The sequence below is a fragment of the Papaver somniferum genome, chromosome 6 (genome assembly GCF_003573695.1).
Source record: "Papaver somniferum cultivar HN1 chromosome 6, ASM357369v1, whole genome shotgun sequence".
NCBI lineage: Eukaryota > Viridiplantae > Streptophyta > Magnoliopsida > Ranunculales > Papaveraceae > Papaver > Papaver somniferum.
Genome location: NC_039363.1, coordinates 101245802 through 101262218, shown reverse-complemented (window position 1 = coordinate 101262218; position 16417 = coordinate 101245802).

The window sequence follows — 16417 nt, the reverse complement described above, 5'->3', positions numbered from 1 at the left end:
TGAAGATATTTTTGAGTTTTATGAGGGTAGGCCAGGTTTTATTCCATCTGTGGAATGGCCTGGAAGGGTTTATTATCGCTTCAAATAGGTTTTCCAGTGAGTGGCCTCACGGCTAGTCATTAGGAAGGCCTAGTCCCTGTACAGTTTTTCGCTTTTTTAATTTTATTTGACCGAGTAAAAAATAAAAATTAGTTTAAAAACCAAAACCCTTTCTCTCTCCCTCTTCTTCTCCAAAAAGAACTACCAAATTCTCAAAATTTGATTTTTCGATTAAGCTCTCGATTAAACCCATATATGGCACCTCGTTATAAGTGACGTGCTAGAGGTAAGACGTCGAATCCTGGTGTTGCTTTTGTATCATCTCAATCTAGGGTTTATGTAAAATATGGAGATGAAGAGGATAGTGGATTAATTGGTGTTGGAGAGCGAGAAATAGACCTAGATTCCATAAAATTGCACATAGAAAGGTATTTCTCACAAACCCACTGCTTGTTTTTTCGTATTTCAATGTTTTAATGACATGTAATCGATTATTCCTTGCGATTTTGGTAGTTACAGAGTAGTGTTCGCTGACATTCATCAGCCGAACTTTTTTTTTTCTACAGACGAATAACAGTTCGGCTGAAAAACATGTTGTGTTTTGAATATCGAATCAGCCGAACCTACATGTTCGGCTCATAAATATTTTTTATGATAATCAACCGAACTTGAATAATCCATCTTACACTATTCGGCACATTGTTCGGCTCATTTTGATAAATATCGAATGTGCCTAACTTTACTCTGTGTATGGCTAGTAGCTTCCTATAAACTTGTCCATTTATAGGTGACTTATCACATTTTTTAGTAGTCATATTTATTTATTTTGGAAAATTAATTAAGGTGTATCATTTGTTTTAGCACCCATCCAAGAAAATTCAAAGAGAAGCTTAAAAGGAGAATAATGGAAGTGACTCCTTCTAATTCAAAAACTCCCAAACCTCGAGGTGGTGGCACCAAAAACTTGCATGCAGGGAAAAGGAGAAATTACACGGGTGGATGTTTGCCTATAGAACAAGAGGATGATAATGATGAAAATAAGGGTGTAGTATCAGGTGATGATGAAAATGGTGGTGGAGGGGGAGGAGGGGGTGATGAATATGGTGGTGATCGCGAACCTCTAACTTGATTTTTCTTCTCAAAATTGATGCATGTCGTTTTAGACCTTTCGATGTATTTTTATGATGTGGAATATAATATGAATGATAAAATATGGTGTAAAGAGATGATAAAGTTTGAAATATCTCTTCTTAAGGATTTTTTTATATAGAGCTGTCAAAGTTAGGTTTTAGAATCCTTCCGAAACCGTTTCTCCTTGAGATAAAAGTCAATTTTGCGTCCAAACATGCCCCATAACAGTGTCAGGTTCGGCTAATACCTTGCCAACCTTTCCCGGCCGAACCTGACAAATAAAATTTACCCCAGGTGGTTGTCAGGTTCGGCTGACTCGATTAGATTACTTTTAAGCCAAATTTATCTCTGTAAACACTTCGAAAATTTTGATTTGTAGGCTCCAGGTTCGGCTAACTCGTGATGATGAGTTATCAGCCGAACTTATCCCTGTACACTCAAGTTTTTAGATTTTATTTTGGCCATAACTTCTTCGTCTAATATTGGAATGGCCTCATTCTTTTTGCGTTGTTTTCGTCTTTTTATTCTCTTGAAGATGACAATAATATATCATTGATTTGAATGAGTTTAATTTGGACATTGATGTTCTCTATTAGTAGACTTCACTATCGTTTTGGGTTAGGTTCGGCTCATTCGCAATACCATTTGAAATCCGATCTTTGAAGTTCCGCTCATTAGCACATCCTCTTTAAGCCAAACCATGGAATTTATTTGGTGCGAAAATAATTGTATGACAGTTCAGCTTATAAAGAATTCAATCGTACAAACCGAACTGTTCTTATTTATCAAGGTTCGGCATACAAATTATCTGCCGAACCTAACTCTGGTGCGCCGAACTACATACAAAATCAAAACTTTTGGTGAATTGAAGCTACAAAACGGACATTAAACAATGTCTACAACCATACTTATGTATTATTAGCATTGGGTTCCTCATCCATGTACTCATCTTCGGGTTTTGGCTCCAAAAAGTCATCATCTTGAGCTTGAGAAAAAAGTTGAGTTTGAGATTGAGTTTGGGTAAAATCATTTTCATAATCCAATAAATAAGCCATCTAAGGATCTCCATCGTAATTGATATGTATTTTCTTAGCTTTACATGATGAAGAATCACCTTCCTCACTCGAATTTGGATCACACATCTATCAACAATCACAAAGATCTCAATAAAAAAAAAAAAATTCTTTACTCTTCTTCTTTTTAAATAACTCACTCACTCTCTTAAGAAAGAAAATTATTATCCTACATTAATACTAAACTAACTACAGTCATTAACAACTAATAAATCAAATTAACACTAATTTAACACTAATCAGTCAAGGGTATTTCGTATTTATGAAAAAAGGTTCGATAAGGGATATCCTAAAAACACTATTTCCAACCCTGTTTTTGTTTTATTCTATATCCCCAAAATTATCTTGTATGCCCCAAACGAGGGTTCAGAAAAGAAAGAAAGAAAAAATGTACTTTCTGGGCTTTGGGGTGGCTTCAGCAGGGGAAAGCCTGCATGTAGCTCTGCCGATTGGTGTGGTATATGCGAATGCAGTTCGGCATACACATGTCATCAATCAACTTACGAAAGCATGGAACATCATACGTATTATTAATAGCTAGTAGTAATGCTACTCGCACGCTGCAACCCTTTCTTCGTCGTACATGTATTGGGCACGACGACTTTATTTATACAATACAACTTAAATATAAAGCACCGTCACACATGACAAATATGCGAGAAAAAATCAAAGGAAAGCACTACAACACTCGCGCACCACACGGCAATCGTTTGAAATGAAAAGGCCACAATACAGAAATATTCAGCCAGCTTCGGTTGACTTGGATGTGATATCTCCATGCAGTCGCGTTATTCACGTTCCTTTTAATCTGTAACAGCAGCTGCAGTATTGGAATTATTTGCAGAGCTCCAAGCACGCATTGTTACATCGTTCCGCCTCTTTGTCTAGTTTCAAAAACAACTACCATTAAGATGATTGGAATAGTCTATTATACTTATTATAAAAAGGAAAAACAATGTGTGCTCGATCATTTTACCGGACTTTTGGGGAGTAGTAACAATTATGTTGTCACCGCAGTTAGAAGATACACACCCCAACCTGCAGTACTCATTGACTTGATATGCTTGATCTGCTACTTTGGTTTTTCCTTCAGACTCCTCTGGTGACCAAAATCAAATTGGATTAAAATGGAATCTCTTATATTCCTGAAAAATAAGTAAAGCTAATGATGTGTTAAATTTTACGTACATGAGGACAGGTAATCTCCCGAGGGGGAGTAATTACACCTTTTTTTGACAAAATGTGGGTGATTTGCGAACACGGCAGTTCCAATATCATTCCTCGCTTGATTCGGTGCTCTTGAAGCTGGGCAGAGCCTCTGCTGAAATTTGTACCATAAAAAGCCCCAAAAGGAATACGGAAAATGGGTCATTTGTCCAAATATTTTTAAATCACGGTTCAAATGGACGAGTAAAAAATAGTTTGGGTGAAATGGCCAAAACAAAATAGTAAGGATGAAACTAGTTTCATCATAGCTTAAATTTAAAAAATAGTAAGGATGAAACTTGATACATCCTGTGTAAATTAAAAATAAGAAAAAATATTTGAAAATGGGCACGATGAAACTGGTTACATCCTGCCTATTTTTACATTTTTGTCCATTTAAACAGTATCAAAATTTAACTGTCCATTTCATCCAGGAATTATTAATTTTGGTATTTTTAACCAATTTTGTGAAAGGAATACACCAATGATCATTGCCCCGAGAGGGGCTTTTACACATTTGCCTGCTTCCATTTTTTCCTCTTTTTTTTTCGTTCTTGAATGAATTTCTTGGCTATATTGTAAATATATGCATATTTCGTACGTCTATTTATCTCCAGAAGGATTGAATAGAAAACTCCACTAGATAAGAATTAGGTTGCTAGATTGGCATAATTTCACCTGGTAGTCCATGGATTTAGGTCAATATCTGCCATTCTTTACCGGACAGTACTTGTTAGAAATCATTAGTCATTTCTCCATTCATCCATCCATCAACCTTTACAAGTTGCAAGTTGGAGCAGTTATTGCCAAAACCATTTTTAATGTGACTAGTAGGTTAATTTATATTTTCCAATCTACCGGCCATTTTCATTTAGTTTTCCCAATAGTACCGTACGTAAGAGAACTAAATATGGGAACTTTTTTTCTAGCCCAATCTTGTAATTTTTAATATAAGAAACCCACCGATAAGATTGCATATATGAGAAACTCATAATTAGGTTATAATGAGAATTGTTTATGAAAGTAACCTTTCATTTAATCAAGAAAATTAGTTTTAATTAACAAAACTAGTCGTAAAAATCCAATGTGACCAAACTTGTGGTATAAAAACCCCACTCAAATGTTGGGATTCATTAAAACTCCATCTTAACCTAAATTAATACAAAAATCCCAAATTTTAAAAAATTGGTACAAAAATCCCAAATTTCAAAATTGGTTTCATCAAAATTTTATTTTTTGGGATTTTTGTGTTACTTTTGTTTTGGCGGGTTTTTTGTGGATGCATAGTGACACCTTTGGGAAATGTAGCGGAATATAGATAGTTATTAATTACCTGTTTTGGCGGAACGTAATTAGCGATATTATAATAACGGTGGATATCTTTGACCACTGATAATTCTCCAAAACAAAACGCTTAATTTATCAATTAACGGAATCTTCATCTTTTAAAAATATATTTCCCAATATTAATTAAATGAGGTTAATTTAGTCATGTTATAAATGTGAAAATTTAAATTCAATCCGAACTATTAACCTTATCCGTAGATTTTATGTTTAAGGCTACAAATATATACCATTTTAATGATGGGTTTCTAGAAAAGAGAGGAACCAAACATGGATTCCTCAGAAATTTCTGCAAAAATTAATCATATGTGAATTAATACGCTTTAAGGTATTAAAGCCCTAAACACCGTACATCCTTCGTCAACCAAATAACACACACTTAGTGTATAATACTCATAATTCCAAAGAACAAGAAAATAGAGATAGTAAATATCTAAGTCAAGAAATACGGTCTGAGGACATTTTCACAATTTATCCCCTAAAGTTTAAATGGTAGAAAAGGTTGACGGGGAAAAGTAAATTCTAGCATTTATTTGAGCTTTGTGGAGATATAAGTGGCGGAGGTAGATAGAGACAAGTGGGTGCATTGGATCCCACTTGTTCTTTTCTGAATTTCATGATAAAAGACCAGTAGAGATCCCAACACGGGTCCACACACAAAAAAAACTTTTTTAGGCATAATTTTTGTACACGATGTCCAAACTGGGTGATTTTTGGCTCTTTTTAACCGACTAATCAAGAGATACATATATATGACTTGTAGCCATCAACACCATAAACTCATAATTACCGTTCTATCAAATGCTCAATTATGGATAGAGAAAATCTTCCTGAAAATGTTAAACAATCATATACAATGATCAAGAGATTGTTTGGTCTATTTCATGTGCTTCCTCATACATAATAAGATTGAGCACAAAGGTGAGCATGCACATTCTAACCCAACTAGGTGGTGTTTACGAGAGCCTTGTCTTGTTCGTTACAGGTGACTAAGACAGAATCATCATTCTTGACTGGATTGATTTCTCTCATCCGTTCTCTTGTTTTTCTTTCTTGACTTGTTATGAAGAGGGTCATTATCACAACGCTCATTCGTACAAGAGATTTTAGACAACATGAGGTATTTATTGAGTCTATCGACTAGACATTAAAAATTATTGTCATCAACAATAAACATTTGAATGTCATTCTTGTGACAGAATACTGGTTTCCCTTTGGTTGCTTTTATGGTAGACTTCGGGACCCATTTATATAGATGGGTCTCACAGCAACTGTTTTATCCTTTATACCATTAGGACGGTTGCTCTTTTGGATACCTTGTGAAATAACCTTTCTCCAAGTTGGAACATCAGATCTTGTCTTTGCATTGAAAAAGTTATCATCTTTCTGTTATTAGGTCTTTTATGAGATAACCTTGTCGACCGATAGGCAAAAGTTGAACTATCATTATAATAATTCGTTTTCCTAAACTTTGGACAATAGCGATTTGAGTTCTTTGGGAGAGCAAACTTAGCCAATTCGTGTGACACACTTGCATTTTACGAACCATGCATCCCCTTTGCAAGTGTCCCTTATTATCACAATAATAACCTTAGTTAACATAAGGAATGTGAGTTTTAATGTTACCTTTTTGTGGATCCACTTGCATTGAAGCTCGATAAGTTTTGTTCTTCCCGTCTTTGTTTAAAGTCGTTGTTTTCTTGACATTAGCAGAGGTTCTTTCTTTGATAGCCACGCTTGAAGAGTTTGGTTTAACACGATTCTTAGGCTTGACAAACTTTACTTCTTTACTTTCAATATTTGAAGTTGTTGTACCTTGGAATTCAGTGGAAGCCTCTGGTTGAGAAGAATTTATAGCTTTGACAAATATTACCTCTTTGCTAGTATTTGAAGCATTTATTCCCTTATAGACTGATCCTCGTGTATCACGATAATTTTTACTTGCTCCTAACATTGAGGATAATTTATTTGAGCTATTATTGAACTTTTTCAATTCCAAATTTTCTTCTTCCAACCTTTTGACATTTTCAAGTGCACTTGCCAGATTAGCCTCAAGGCATTTTCTCAAGAGAGATATGCACCTTCTTTTTCTTCAAAACTCACTTGTTGAGAGTTAATACTTTCTTCAGATTCAACAAGTTTATCTTCCAACAAATAGGCCTTTTCAAGGGAAGCATCACGATCTTTCTCTAACAGTTCTGCTCGAGAAAGACTAACATTTACTTTGTCCTAAGACTCTGTATTTATTTAGAAATATTTTTCCTCAACTTTCTAGATCTTGACGAAGCTTTTTACATTAAACAGTCTTTGAACGTATATCAACCTTAAGTTCCTTTTCATTTTCTCACAAGACATACCTTAGAAACATAGTTACATACCTTAGTCAGTTTTGGCTTTTCGAAAAGTTTAAGCATATTTGTCAAACGAATCTCCATCCGTTGCATTTTATTGCACATACCTTATTTTATGCTTGTACATGAAGCATTTTTGAAGTTCATGACCTTCAATAATACAGCAAGGATATGATCGATTGGGAAGAGATTCAGGAACACTTTTAGACATGCTATAGATGTTTCCAGAAAATCAGTAATGAGTTTCTCGGAAGGAGAAAAATCCATTAAATCCTCAAAGTTATAAATGAGGAATCTTCAAACATCTTATCAAGATTGATGTAAGTATGACTACTCTCATCAAGATTAGTTGTTTCAGCCAGAAGTGCTAAACTTGAACTTTCTTCTAGTTCTGAATCATAATGATCAGTAATTTCATCAAGGGTTGCAGCAAGACCCTTGTTGCCAGTGTATTTCTGTCGATTTGGACACTCATTAGCAAAGTGACCAAAACCTCTACACTTGGAACATTGTAGCATATCCTCATCACCACTTTCGTCATTAACTTTTTTAGGGGAAATACGATCGTGAGGTTTGACTGATGATGACAGACGTTCTCTGGACAACCGTTTATTCTTTTTTTTGATAAGACTGTATTGTAATAAGAGAAACCGAATTTTCAAGATATTCATCTTAAAATTCGTTAACAAGCTCTTTCTCAGATATACCAACACTTTCAATTTAAGCAAGTGCACCAGTGTTTTTAAGTGTTTTGAACGCAATAACTTTACTAGCTTTAGTTTGCTGTTCATGATCAAAGATCTTTAACTTTCCAACAAGCGTGCTTCTGGAAAGTGTAGTAAGCTCGTTTCCTTCGATGATGACATGTTTCTTAGACTCGTATCGAGCTGACAAAGATCTCAGAATTTTCATCACAATATCCAATTCAGGAATAGTCTTTTCTAACGAATAACAAGTGTTCACTATTTCTGACAGTTTGTGATTAAATTCTTCAAACGAATCTTCATCAGTCATATAAAGGTTTTCCCAGTAAAAATTTAGGTTTTGAAGCATGGCTTCCTTCTTTGCAGAATTCCCTTCAAATACGGTGTCTAAGATATCCCAAGCATATTTTGATCAAGTGAAGTAGACACGTGATCTTGAAGATCTTGGCTTATGGCGTGGATAATTGCGTTCAATCCATCAGAGTTGTGTTTAGCATCTTTAATTTCATCATTATCATATATGCCTCTATGCACATGAAGATCTGGTCCTGCTTTCACCGAGCAAAGATTATAGGGGTCTTGCTTCTGAAAGTTGGATAATATTGTTTCCTAACACCACCATATCCAATACGACGAAGATGAAATCTTTATCCTGAAAAGTATATAATTTCACTCCAATTGATATGGATTGAATCATAATCAGATTAAGGTTGACATATAAACTCTATCTAGTGAAGCCAATATCAGTAACATCAAGTTCCAAACTTTGTTATTGAAAAAATTAGCTTCACCTAGATCAATTGGAGTAACATTGTACTTCTCAAAATCATGGAGAATGATGTTGAAATCACCAATAATCAACTAAGGAAGGTGATTGGTAAGAACAGTGTTTTCAAACATTTTCCAAAACTAAGTTTTCTTAAATCATATGGACTGCCATAATTAATAACCAGTGAAAATCCAAGGAGGGCTATGGGCATTGCTGACAATGGCATTTATGTGGTTCAGGGAAAATTCAACGACATTAATGTTTATTCCATTTTTCCATTCAAGGCAAGACCACTAGCACCTCCTTGTTCCACAAACCAGTAATTTTGCGCATTTATATCTTGCATAATATTCTTTAGGTTTTCTTTCTTCTGTTTAGTCTCATATAAAAATATGATATCAGGATTAAGTTTGTTTAGCATATCATTCAAATATCTTTCCTTGTCCCTAAGCCTTGGAAATTTCAGGCTATAGAGGATAAGAATTTCCCGAAGTAGGATACAATAGGATTACTTAGAGATGATGCTTCTAGCAAGACTATCATAATGATGGGGAATAACCTTTTAAAAAAAACTAGAAAAATAGAATGAGTGCTAGGACTAACCGTGCATAATTTCATAAGTAATAACATTATGTTATTGTCAAATTTTAAAGTGAGAATGGTTAGAGAGTATACCATGCTAGTAGTTAGAGAGCTTTCCAAAGTACTATTAACCAGGTTCTGGACAGGGCCAACTGCTGATTAATAGAAGTAGTACCCAGGTCCTTACATATTTTTGAAATTTCAGCATCAGAGATATTTGATGGATTCTTTGTTTTGGGTTCATAGGAGCTAATTCTAAGAGTATTATCCAAACTTTTCTTGAAGTTGGAGGCATTTTTCTTGGCCTCCAAGGCTGCCTTCTTTTTCTTGTGGATGTCAGCATCCATTCTGGTTTTGTTTTCAGCTAGAGTAGGGAGGGAGTTGAAGGGGAACGGGTTAGGAGATGGGGAAACATGAAAGATGATTAGGTCGGAACTTTTATTTGGATCAGTAGGGATATGCTGTCTTTGAGAGCTGGCAGCGGCTTTCATGTTTGGGAGTTTCTTATTGTAAGTGGCTAATTTTTTGTTTTTGCCATACAAAGCTTCTTGTTTCTGATATGACGGGAAGTGACATCAAGGTGTTGAGTAATTTCTTCAGTACCATTGCTAGAAGAGCTAGCCAGGACCGTTCGATGTAGTATCAAGATTGGCCATGGCATTCTCCAGCTCAATTTTCTTAGAATTTTCAATCTGGTTTAAAATTTCATGGCAGCATCAGTATCAGAGTAAGATTTGTGAATAAGCTTTTCCAATGAGTAAACCTTTTTGTTTTTGGATAGAGGGAGTTATCGGTGTTTGGCTTGAGGTAAGATCTAAGTGACTATGATTGGTTGGGATGACAAAAGCAGGGTTTGGGTGATCAAGAATTCTACAAACTATGCAAAACTCGATGTCATTCAGAGCATAAGAAAACTCAAGCCAGTGGGAGACAGTGGTAGACTCAAAGGCCTCAATTCCAAACTTGAGAGGTCTAGTGACATTAATAGTGAGCTTGCCTTCCATGTGTTTTTCATATTTGTCTCTACCATACGATTTCCTAGCATCTTGGTGAATTCCAACTGGTTTGAAAATTCCCCTGATATCAGGAATGGTATATTTGGGGATTCTTTTGATGAGCAACTATACCATGGCTTTTGTGAACATATCTTCATCAATCATATCAATCCCATTCCTTTTCCAACTCAATAAAATCAAAACCATACCCCATATTTCCTTCTCAGACGAGAATCAAAACAATAAAAAGTACAATAATTTCAATACCCACCACCAACGTTTAAACCACACAAACTTCAAACATTGTATTCACAGAATTGGTTGCCATGCCGTAGCAATCAGAAATCCTTTTTCACCCATAGTTTTCAAGAATTTAAACATCACCAAAATAAACAAGTCTCCCAATAAAAAAGATGTTCATCGTAACTCAAAATACCAAATCACTCTTAAAACCCCTCATAACTCGAACTTACCAGGCATTGTGATGAGAATTAACAATCGAACAGTAAATCTTGTCATGTACCGATTCACATTCCACCTCAGCTTATCACCGGCGAGTCTGAATCCGAGTTCCATGGCTAACTCTCCGGGCTCGACTTCTAGTTACTCGGGCTGGAGTTTGTCGTGCTCGGGCTCAGGGGGAACTGGTGTCGGCTGTGCTGGAGCAGCATCATCTACTGTATTTGCCATCTCATCTGAATTCGCAGGATCATCTGGCACATTAACTGTATTAGCAACCGTTTCACCACCAAAAACCTCCCGTCCAAAGCCATACACTGATGGACACAATATCAAGTACATGGAAATGCATTGGTGCATCATAATACGAAGGCTGCATAACAATTACCATAACAAATTGGCTCACGTCTGCTGACATGTTGATGGACATAAAGCCGATTCGACCACTCCGGCCACCTTGATCAGCGACAAAAGCCACTCTCTCGTGAACCACAAATACACCAAATTGAGGATGCACGGCATACAACTTCCATTGATCTTCTTCGGAACCTTGACTAGTCTTCATGGCTGATTTCTTTGGATTGGTATCAGTATCAGTATCAGTAGGTGCCTTAACCTTAGATTTTGCATGCTCATTTTTATAGCATGCATCATTTCCACCAACATTATCAGCACCGCCTTCATCCATCTTGAAATTATCACCACCACCATTGCTACCAACTTCGTAGTACCTACTCTGAATTTCAAATGAATTGCTTGCATCATAAAACGGAAGATTGTGGCGATTGGTTACCTTAGCCAATGCATCAATGGGGTTAATCTCGAAGAAATAATGGTCAATTTCAGGAGGAACTGTTTGATTTCTGATCACTTCACTTTTAACAGCAAGATTGTGACGAAGATCTTCCAAATGCCAATCAAAGCTGTATTCATAATTTGGAGATTCACAGCCCTGAGGAAAGGCAACCCCGTATGGCAATCTCTCTATTTCATACGCATGAGGATACCAGTATATATGAGGCTTGATTGCATACTCGGGCACCGTTTTGTGATCATTTGCTGTCCTTTTCTCAAGGTTGATTATCCATTTTTGTTTTCCTGATTATGGATTTGTTTCTCTGTAGAGAAGAGGAAAGGTTGGGGAAAAAAATATTTTTTTTTGAATTTTGTACTGAAGAGACTGAATGGGGTTAGTAAGCATATTAAGAGGTGATCTCTCATTAAAGCAGTTACTCAATCCTTAATGTAGGAAGTTCCTGAAATACTATCACTTCATCTCTCATTGCTCCCTGTAGCAACTACCCAATAGCTCATACAAATGCCAATTTCAAAACCACTCATCACGCACAGCCTATAACCATAAAATCTAAACAAAATCTACCACTTCTTACTGTTAGAGATGCGATATTTGGCAAACTTTCTCAGGCGGCAATTTCTACTCTAAGAGCGTCCACAATGGACGACTAAACTCAAATATTTGGTCCAGTGGATAGGCGTAGTGGGACGGACCATCGATCAAAATTTGATCAAAGAGTAAAACCCGGATCAAATTTGGTCAGCGATCAAGACCAAACCCAAATATAGTCGGGCGTTTATATAATGTCCGCCTACCCAACGGGCGTAGGTATAATGTCCGCTAATAACCGCGCGTTCGTAAAGTTAACGCCTGATGCAGGGCGTTGGTATACCTTACGCCTGGATGGAGCGTTGGTATAATGTCCGCCTGGATGGGGCGTACATAAAGTTAACGCCCCTTAGTTGGGCGTTGATATTCTTTGATCCTCTACCAGGCGTTGATATACTTTGGACCAAAATGATCTAATTTGAGATACATCACATGGGGCGGGCTTTATACCTCCGCCCCATTTTTTTTTTCTTTTTTTTTTTTTTTATTTTTGTTTGAATTCCCCTGAGCGTAATCTTTAGTAACGCCTGATTTCAGGCGTAATCTTTACAAACGCCCCATTTCAGGCGTTATCTTTACCAACGCCTGATTCCAGGCGTAAACTTTACCAACGCTCGATGTCCAGGCGAACTTTATATCAACGCGACCAAATTTACTCTTCTTCCTCTACACCACACGACGGACTAAACCCAAATTTGATCTTTTTTTTAGTCTTTGGTCTTTGGTTTTGGTCGCACCACTGCAGTTGCTCTAAACCACGCGGGAAATGCTGAGCTGGAGGCTCAAATTAATATTTCAAGTTCGGTCTCATCTTACTCAAAATACTTGTCGCTGGCTCGTGATCATGTCAACAAAAGTCATGATCAAAACAAGAATATCATACAAGCTAAAAGTAAGTCTCAGTAAACCTAGGTGCGACAAAAGTCTAGACCAACTCGGCCGACACAGGTACACATACTTCTCATTCACGTGCATATATTCGTTGTTGTATTGCTTGCACATTCTCTTGAAGTCTCTTACAGGTCCATATCTAAGGTACATTTAGCCAAAAGATAAAGCTCCCTACAACTGGTCTATCAGTATCCATGTGAAGGTGTACTTCAATCTACAAATCATCAGGAAAGGTTATACTTGGACTATCCCCATTGGGAGCACAAATAATTATAAAATATATTATTTCAATCAAACAGAGCAACACCCTCCCATAACGACATTTCAAATTAAATTTACTACTAATTCCCTGCTTTAGATCCACAACATTCTCACTCATTATCATCGTAACATCATCACCTTCTTCTTTCTCACTCAGTTTTTCTACGCCTCTTCTTCATCCAACTCCAATCCTAACAACATTGATAATCTGGTTAATAAGATGAAGTTTTCTCTAACCATGCTCGAAGACCTTTTCCCATGAGTATTCTTGAATCCTGACAATATTCACACCAAACATGAACTAAGATGGAAATGGTGTTTCATCGGAAAGCTTTCTAGTAATATCTGTTTTGAAACATCCAGAGTCAGCAGATTCATTAATGCACGTTAAGAAATGCTAAGTAGAATTGAGGTGGACATATGGAATACGAGGAGAAATTACTACACTCTCAGACTCACTCATGAAGAAAACTACACCACTCTCAGACTAGGAGGAACAAGGTGTGTGTTTGAGAAATTAATGGTTCTAGTAGAAGTTCCTACCAGAGGACCTGATCTGATTGATGAAGAGATGTTCAAAAAACTCATGATATGGCCGGTTTCTCATCAAAAGAATCCCCAAACATATCATTCCTGATATCATGGGAATCCTCAAACCAGCTGGAGTTTACCAAGATGCTAGAAAACCATACGGTAGAGACAGATATGAAAAAAAAACATGGAAGTCAAGCTCACTATTGATGTTCACTAGACCTCTCAAGTTTGGAATTGAGGCATTTGAGTCAACCACTATCTCCCACTGGCTTGAATTTGCTTATGCTCTGAATGACATCAAGTTTTGCAAAGTTTGTAGAATACTTGATTACCCAAACCCTTATTATGCCATCCCAACCAATCAGAGTCACTCAAACCTTACCTCAATCCAGAGACCTATGACTCCCCCTATCCACAAAAAGAAAGGTTTACTCACTGGAAAAGCTCTTATTCACAAATCCTACTTTGATGCTGATGCTTCCATGGAATTTGAAGCCAAAATGAAACATGCTAAGAAAATTGAGCTGGAGAATGCCATAACCAATATTGATACTACATCCAATGGTCATATCACCTTTTGTGCTAGATCTTCTAGCAATGGTACTGAAGAAACTATTTAACACCCTGATGTCATTACCCGTCAGATCGGAAACAAGAAGTTTTTTATGGTAAAAAAAATTCTAGGCACTTACAAAGAGAAACTCCCAAACATGAAAGCTGCTGCCAAATCTCAAAGCCATCATATCTCTACTGATCCAAATCAAAGATCTGACCTAATCATCTTTCATGTATCCCCGCCCCCTCCATACCCATTCACCTTCAACTCCCTCCCCACTCTAGCTGAAATCAAAGCTAGAATGGATGTTGACATCCACAAGAAAAAGAAGGAGGCATGGGAGGCCAAGAAAAAGGTCTACAACTTCAAGCAAAGTTTGTATAATACCTTGAGAAATTAGCTCCTCTGAACCCCCAAAAAAGAAGCCGTAAAATCTCTTTGATGCTGAAATTTCCAAAATATGTAAGGACCTGACTACTACTTCTATTGATCAGCAGTTTGCGCCTGTTCAGATGTTGTCTAATGGTACTTTAGAAAGCTCCCCAACTACTAGCATGATATACTCTCTAACCATTCTTACTTTTAAATTTGACAATAACATAATGCTATTACTGATCAGATTATGCATGATTAGTCCTAACACTCATCCCCCTTTTCTAGTTTTTTTTTAAAGATTATTCTCCATCATTGTGATAGTCTTGCTAGAAGAATCATCTCTAAGTAATCCTATTGTATCCTACTTCTGGCAATTCTTCTCCTTTCTAGCTCGGAATTGCCAAGTCTTAGGGACAAGGAAAGATATTTGAATGATATGATAAAAAAAACTTAACCCTGATATCAGCTTTCTATCTAAGGCTAAACATAAGAAAGAAAACCTAAAGAATATCATGCAGGATATAAATGTGCAAAATTACTGGTTTGTGGAACCATGAGGTGCTAGTGGAAATGCTGGTGGTCTTGCCTTGATATGGAAAAATGGAATAAACATTGATGTCATTGACTTTTATCTGAACCACATAAATACCGTTGTCTGCACTGCCCATAACGCTCCTTGGCTTTTCACTGGTTATTATGGTAGTCCATATGATTTATCTAAGAAAACTTGGTCTTGGAAAATTTTGGAAAACACTGCCCTTACCAATCACCTTCCTTGGTTGATTATTGCAGATTTTAACATCTTCTACATGACTCTGAGAAGTACAATGTTAATCCAATTGATCTAGGTAAAGCCAATTATTTCAACAACAAAATCTTGGAACTTGATGTTGCTGATATTGGCTTCACTGGATGCCCCATTCACTTGGTCCAATAAAAGATCTGGTCCTGCTCTCACTGAGCAAAGATTAGATAGTGGTCTTTCTTCTGAAAGTTGGATGCTATTGTTTTCTAACCCCCCCTTATCTAACATGATAGCAATAGGGTCTGACCATCACCTAATCATGTTAAATTCCAACTCTGGTTGAAAAAATGGCAGTAGCCCATTTAAACTCTTTGTCCCTTGGATTTATCATGAAAATTGCAAGAAATTCATTTTTGAATGCTGGAGAAAATATCTCTCTAGATCCATTGCTTACCTATAATAGCCAGAAAACTTAAGGATATAAAGCAAAACCTCAGAATTTTGAACAAAAAAGTTTATGGTAACATCAATAGATTACAAGAACCATTTGGATTGGCTTTAGAAAATCTACTACAGAGAAGATAGAGGTCATACTCTCAAGACTGTCATAATGAAGCTAAGAGATTGGTTGGACATTGAAGAAAGTTTCTGGAAAACCAAAAGTAGAGACCAAGTTATAAAGTTAGGAGATAAAAACACCAAGTGTTTTTATAGATCCACCAAATGTTGAATCAGAAGAAATAACATTGACACTATTTGGGATGACAATGAGAATTGGATAACTGATTAAGGAAGTGTCTTCTTGCTTTATCAATCATTTATCTAAAACGGCAGTTGCTGAAGCTATAACATAAATCCATACATCATTCAACTCATATCCACTACCATTACTCCTCATGATAACACCATCCTCAATAGAATCCCAGATGCCCAAGAAATCAAAGATATTCTTTTCAGCATGGTTGGAGACAAAGCCTTTGGACCAGATGGTTTTCCC